General features: G+C 43.0%; 1 protein-coding gene across 1 annotated transcript in view; it reads right to left on the reverse strand.

Moving 5' to 3' along the window:
- LRRC8C (leucine rich repeat containing 8 VRAC subunit C) overlaps positions 1–6683 on the reverse strand; it is a 47813-nt gene extending 41130 nt beyond the window's left edge. Inside the window, exon 1 of the mRNA XM_075833245.1 lies at positions 6535–6683. The gene's annotated coding sequence lies outside the window, so the exon portion shown is untranslated. The remainder of the gene's footprint in view (positions 1–6534) is intronic.
- Between the last annotated feature and the right edge of the window lie 773 nt (positions 6684–7456).

Raw genomic sequence — 7456 nt, forward strand, 5'->3', positions numbered from 1 at the left:
TGGGACTTACAGCACAGCAAGCGTGATCTCGCTGTAAGCTGTCATTTACAGCGTGATCTCGATGTGCTGTAAGTCCCACACAAACGTTACAGAAGTGTCGGGATTGTGAATAGACATTCCGTCCTGGCTGGAGGTGATGTCTATTCACCGTCAAGACACTTCAGTAACGTTAATGTGGGTGTATGTGACAACACATAGTGAACAACGCAGGATCACTATGTACTGAATACATGAATGGAGAGAAGTGTATGACGCTGATTGGTCACTGATTGGTCAGCGCCATACAGTTCTCTCCACAACGCCCACTTGGTGAAAAGTAAAAACATGCCTAGTTGGGCATTAAGAAAGTCATTAGCATAAAGCTAAAATCACTCATAACTTGGTGAAAATAGATCGTTTTTCTAAATAAAAAACACTGCTGTTACCTACTTTATAGCGCCGATCTCATTATGTAAGAGATAGGGCACGAGGGTGCACGTCTTATCCTCCACCAATGGAAGATTAGTCCTTCTTCCCCGATGCAGTCCCCTCCCGCTTCCTCAACCATGTGGGAGGAAGCGCGGGTAGCCGTGACCATCTAGCCACCGGAATCTATGGGCGCCGCTATTGAGAGCGGCACGACGTCATACGTACCTGAAGTACGTCACGTGTGGCCGGAAGCGCGTATAGCGGACCCAGAAGTGACGTCGCATGCAGTCCACTTGGAACGCACGCCGGATTGGCTGCTAGAAAGGGGGCATCCACCCCCCCAGGCAGGAACACGGTCCTGCCTGAACTGATGCCAGGAAGGAGGGGGGAGCACAGCTGGGGAACCTGGAGGAAACGGAGATGGCACCTCAGGTCTCACTTTACCAGCTTTAGTCATCAGCGCATGCGCAGTAGTGCCGATTACAGCAGCGGACATATTGTTTATACTGCACATGCGCCGACTAAGATGCAGGAACAAGCGCGTTCACTACACTACGGGGCCAGGCGTGAACTCGCCGAGTACGCTGCCTGGCCCATGTCAATCACATCCAGCAGGGAGAGACGGGGGGTTGAACAGGGCAATGACGCGCTAGCATTTTGGTGCAACGGACACGCACTCGTTGCACCGAAATGCTAATTTGCCTAAACTTAATAAGAGTGTTTTTATTGCAAAGCAGGCACCCTGGGAAACAAGGAAAACACATTTAAAATCAGGTTAGAATGAACTATATTAGCATACTGCTAGTTCAAAACGAAGTTCTGGTGACAGACTCCCTTTAAGTGTTTTCAAAAAAATTAGATGGGCCTAGGTCATGTAAATCATGGAGGTTGTCACCAAAGAAAAAAATTGTTATTACTAGTATTATAAATTGTGGATCACGAGGGATGGACAAAATATATTATAAAATTTAGGTATGAGCCAGTTAGACTACTGGGCGCCAGTTTAACTTTTTTAGTGGTTCGCTAATAAGTACTTTAAAGGAAGTGTGTCGCGAAAAAAATACAAGAAAGCAACCAAAAAAGTTAGGTGTAATGTGTGTGTATATATATATATATATATATATATATATATATATATATATATATATACACACACACACACACACACACACACACACACACACAGCTAGATATAAAACACTGTATAATAAGTATTGTATGTTATTCATTTCCATAACTGTGTACACTCAACCCCCATATGCAGAACACAAGCCAACAGTAATAGTGTCGATTTGAATATTTTATGAGCAGATAGTAAACTATAGATAGTAATTATAAAAAAAACTATGAATTCCAAACAGAAATCATTAATAATAAATAACAACAAAGTGAGCTTTGCTTAGTATATGAAAATAGAGTATCCAGAACATTGACTCACTAACAACTTTGTTAGGTTACAAAGCCACTTCTCACTGTGAAGGTAGATATTACAATGAGTTGCCAAAAGAAACACGACTGTATGGAGTTTTTCCGTATATTAGTAACTGCTACAAAAAGACAAAAACATCCTCCAATATAGCAATGGGTGTTATTATACATAGTCCCAAATGATTATATCTTAATAATAGCCATAAAATAGAGGGCTGTCCGATAGGTGTGGACAAAGTATATGGGAAACTTTCAATGGCAACAAAAATAAAGAACTCACGGTCTAAGGCTCCGTTCACATCTGCGTCAGGGCTCCGTTCCGACGGAGCTTTCCGTTGAACGGAGCACTGACTGACACAAACAAAAGCCATAGGTTTCCGTTTGCATCACTATTGATTTCAATGGTGACGGATCCGATGCAAATGGTTTACGTTTGTCTTAGTTGTGCAGGGGGTCCGTCGACTACGCTATTCATTCCGTCAAAGGAACAGAACCCTTGCACAACTAAGACAAACAGAAATAATTTGCACCAGATCCGTCACGGAAAGCTATGGTTTCCGTTTGTTTCAGTTAGGGCTCCCTTTTGACGGAAAGCTCAGACGGAACGTCAGAACGGAGCCCTGATGCAGATGTGAACGAAGCCTAAAACAGCACAGTCCACCAGACGGAGAAGGGGGACGTCACTATCCAGGATCACTACAAGCTGTGTCTGGGTACAAGTGACTAAACAAGGATTTTATTTAGGAAAGACCCTCTGACAATCACCTCAGGTGGATCCCTTTCTTGTTAGCTAGGTTTGGAAGATAAAAGCTAGGCTGTTTTTCCCGCCTAAATTTAAGCAACTTGTGTAAGGGTGGGGAAGTAATGACAGGCAATTTGGTTCACCTCACGACCCATGTGACCTAGTTGCTGGGGGAAAATGAGGGTAATCTTTCCAATAACAGGTAGGTCATTGGATTGATGGTATGATGTTTAAAGTTGTCAGCTGCTGATTTCCCGGACCCCCTGGATTAGGCTCTTGGTTTCTGCTTGTTCTGCTGTCCTTCTGACGGTTTTATTGCTAACCTGCTGGAGTCCCTGGTATCAGAGTTACGTAGGAGAGCCAGCCATTGGGAGAAGACTGCTTGTTTAGAAGATCACCTAAGCAGGTCTAACAAAGTGTGGCTTTACATGCTTCCATAATACGTATGATTCACGGATTTAACAGTTCAACTATAGCTCCTGATCGTGAATGAAGCGTACAACACGCCTTTACATGTGCCGATTATTTTGATATTGCGATTAAGTCAAAATCGTAGTCACAATCATCATTGGGCAAGCTTGTTAAGGATCTGCCAGGCACAGCTTCTGTATCCACGCCCATAGGTGATCAGTCTGAACCTGCTTCTATGTCTGTGAGACTGACTCCATCTTCCACCACTCAGGATGGCAGGCTTAGGAGTGGGAGAGCCTATCACAGCCTGGCCAGACGGAGCTAGCTCCCGCCCTCTGTCATTACAAAGCTACTAGGTTTTACATTTCCAAACTGCATTTTTACGTAAATTATTTTACCTACATTTTTTACATTCCTTAAGATTTTTAATCTAAAGTAATCGTCTATAAGTCTATACACATCGTTATCGACTTTCAAAATTATTCGAAAATTGAAGAATCGTATGCAATATCAAAGCATGTAAAGCCACCCAACCCTTTATCATTAGGAAATAGTTTGGAATGGATATAATGGGAGGACAGTCCTTATATAGGCCTCAAATACAACCAAAGAGTCACTTACATCTAGATCAGTGATTCTCAATTTTATAAGCCAAGTCTCCCCAACTCAAATAATTTATATCAAAGTACCCCCACAGCTATAATGATATATGCTGCTCCTATTAAAATCACAGAATAAAGACACTATGAATACACCCTAGAGACTCGGAGTAACAAGTCTAGAAAGGTCTAGATAACAGTCAAGGCCAATGATCGGGCGGACGAGCGTTCATCGGCTGATCTGCTCATTTATGGAGCAATAAATATTATTGTTGTCGGCAGCACATCTTCTTCTGTACACAGGGAGATGTGCTGCCGACATGATGGAAATGTATGGGGACGAGTGATCGTAGTAACAATCATCCCCCATACATTACTGATCATGGCTCCCTGTGAAAGGAGCAAACGAACGCCCACCAGCAAACTGTCTCGTTGATCGGTTCTTGTTTTCGCGGCCCATATTCGGGACCCTAAGATTTAAACTTCTAATGTCACTCAACTTCTCCGTTCCTATAAAACCGGTTTATTACTACCATATTTTATTTAACCACCATGGTCATTTCCCAACAAAGTACAGTACAAAGTGAATAAAGTATTAACAAACCCCATGAATTTACAGTGTAAAAAATTTGCAGTAGACTCTAGACATGATGCAGATTTTCTACCGCGGATGCAGCGGATTTCCACCATAGATTCCATCTTTTGTCATTGGTGAAATCTGCGGTTTAATCTGCAGCAAAATCTGCAATAAAATCAGCATGTAACGCATGTAGCTTTCTAGGATGGTTCAATATTTATGCGATGTGTGAACCCGGTCTTAAAGGAAAACTATGGTTCAAACTAGTCTCCTAATGTAATTACGTATTACAGGGTCCTTCAGACTAAAATAAATATTTGGGCGGCCGGCTAGCAAACAGCAGAGGTGACCTTTCTGGATTCACAAGGCATCTGTATGTTTTTTTCCCCATTAGTGCGATTTATTACTAATATAAACTTTTTAAACTTCACATTTGCGTTGCCCTATCCGTTTTAATATCATCATACGTTACTTTTTTAAGGATGGTATCAAAATAACAATGCGACAGATTACAATCCGTTTGTATCCATTTTACTTGACACCAATGATAAAAATAACCCATCCGTTAGACATCCATTTTTTGAAACAGAGAAAAAAAGTCCTGTACTCTGCACTTTTATCTCCATCCGAAAAACGGATGACTAACATAATGGACGCGAACGGATGCAATTAAAAATTCCACTAATTTCAATGGGATTTGGGTTTTGTTTTTATCCATTATTCTGATCTAAAAAGGGATCAGAGTAACTCAGTTAAATCTTCTATGCTGGGACTGGCAGTTCCACGCCAGTCATCACTACGCATTGCCCATCGTGGGTACCTCAGTAAGCCCGTTGCTCTGCAGCTATATATGTGCTGTAGCATATGGCTATTCTTTTCAATGTATAGGTGGCAGGGAATGTGACAGTCCAGCATTGCTGAGTTTATGGGCGATGCTGAAGTGTAAATTCTGTTCCTAAAATAAGATCCACTGGTAAATAAACACGAGTCCAAGAGCGACCGCCCCAGATCATTTCCACCATACCCTGCATTTATAGGGTTTTTATGAAGTGACCCAATACTCTTTCACTGCACATTCATTGAGGCCACGAGCGCGATTCATCATATAACCCATAATCCACCTCTAGAATAAACATCCAAGAGCAGGAAGATCAGATTAAATGCCTTTTGGCACTTGGCATAAAATGACAGTGATTTAATTAATAAGCCTCATACCCAGAGGAAGTAGTACGACAGCCGGGAGACACAATACAATATATTACAGACTTGTAACCGTATGTCGTCACACCAGGACGGCAACAAAGCGGACAACGCGATATTCACAATTCCAGAGGCATAATCCGTAGATCCAGGGCCCCGGGGTAAATACTAAACCTAGGCCCACCACCAAACAGCAATGACGCCACATCGGGAAGCTTGAAATATCGTGCTGGATTGTCTATTCAGTGTTTGTTGTATATAGTTAAAGAATGTTTGACAACACATTAAGATGTAGCAGAGCTGAATTTGTCTTTTTTTTAGGTTGCATTTTTTTGCCCATGGTGATAACTTTTTTTTTATTTAGAAAAGTCCAGTTTACCCGCAGTCCTATGTAAAAAAAAAAAAGATGCAGGATAGCGTCATCAACATAATGAGTTGTACTAAATGACAAACTCAGCTCGACTACACCTATACTATGTATTCTTAAACACACAAATTTACGCAAACAATGGGATGAGGTCACAACAATAATCAGTCCTATAATAACAATTATTGTAATGTGAACGAGCGGCGGGGGTGTATAGTATATGAAGCTGATCGGTTTCAGTATAACATTGTATTTCCACTGGTTGGACAGATTACTGGATCTGTTGTGGTAATTGCTACAATTTTCCCATTTAACAACAATCTGCCAGGAATGTCCCATTTACGGCAACGCAAACTTGGAATCTGCGTGATTCTTATTACGACCTGAAGACTACAATCGTAAAAGAACATCTGTATGTGATATTTAAAGAGACAGTAACATGTTACAATGGTCTCATTATAACTGTGATGTCTATAAAATAGCAATAATAAAATAACAGTCATATATACTAGGAAGTTTACATATTCTAACACAGGCAGATCGATGACAATCATTGTGAATGGACGATCGCCACTGATCGTCCTGTGTGCACATTGGACGATAACGTTCTCATATCGGAGCCTGAATAGATCTATAGCCACTTGTAAAGTTTACGATGTACCCCAGACCCGGGCATCCCCACGTGTAGCATCCCCCCCCCCCCCTAACAGCCTGCGCTCCCTCTCGTCACATAACGGAGCAGCCTCCCCCACACAGTGAGGACACCCCTTTGCCCCCCGCTGGTAAAGTTTCCCCGACTCACCCTGACTAATGCTGGACGAGGCACTGACGTCCGGGCACTCAGCTTGTCGCCATGTCCGTGGTGCCCCGGAGTGGGGATGCCGCTGTGTCCTGGCTGCTGCCGCTGCCTTCCTATGCTCTGTCCTGCAAGACGCCGGCGCAGCCGCCCAGCCCCGCAGTGACGCACAGGCCCCCCCTCTATACAAGGAGAAGGGGGGTGTTAGAGGGGTCCTTGTGCGATGTCCTGCCCCCTGCTATCAAACACTACGTGCCCTGATGGCTGTGGAGGGTGTGGGCAGCTGGTAAAAATAGATAACAATATAAGGAAAAAGGAAGAGTCTGCAGCACTATTTATACAGCAATGCCACTGCTACACCACCAGCACAATGCCAACCTCACTAGTGAACCCGCTGCCTGCCAGGTGACATGAGGGGTAGCACTGTCATCATCACTGCCTCTGTACTTACTATATATGCTTTAGGATGCTACATATAGGTAGAGGGGTGCACTATACAATATATGGATAAGGAGATATATCTTTAAAAAGTTGATCTGGCACTTAGAATCCTTTAAACCTCCATATTTAGGGAACGCTGGCTGCAAATCCCACTGATCACAAAGGAATCTCTGAACATCTCATGTTATTACATTATTCGGACTGTCTGAATGTCCCTGATGTCCTGGGAGGATCAGATAGGTTGGATTTTAAGATCTGAGACAAGCAGCGCCAGATGCCGGTCAGTGGCTTATCTGTATTGACATTGCAAGAAAGTTCTGCCAAGCTCTGGGCATGTTAATTAAAGGGGTTGTCCCAGACATGACAGTTATCAATTGTCTGATTACTGGAACCCTCAATGATCGTGAGAATGAGGGTCCAGGACCTCTGTTCCCCCTCACTACAACCCCTTGCAGTGAGGAGGAGCTTGAACAGAGAAGCGGTCACG

The sequence above is a fragment of the Rhinoderma darwinii genome, chromosome 7 (assembly GCF_050947455.1).
Source record: "Rhinoderma darwinii isolate aRhiDar2 chromosome 7, aRhiDar2.hap1, whole genome shotgun sequence".
Taxonomy (NCBI): domain Eukaryota; kingdom Metazoa; phylum Chordata; class Amphibia; order Anura; family Rhinodermatidae; genus Rhinoderma; species Rhinoderma darwinii.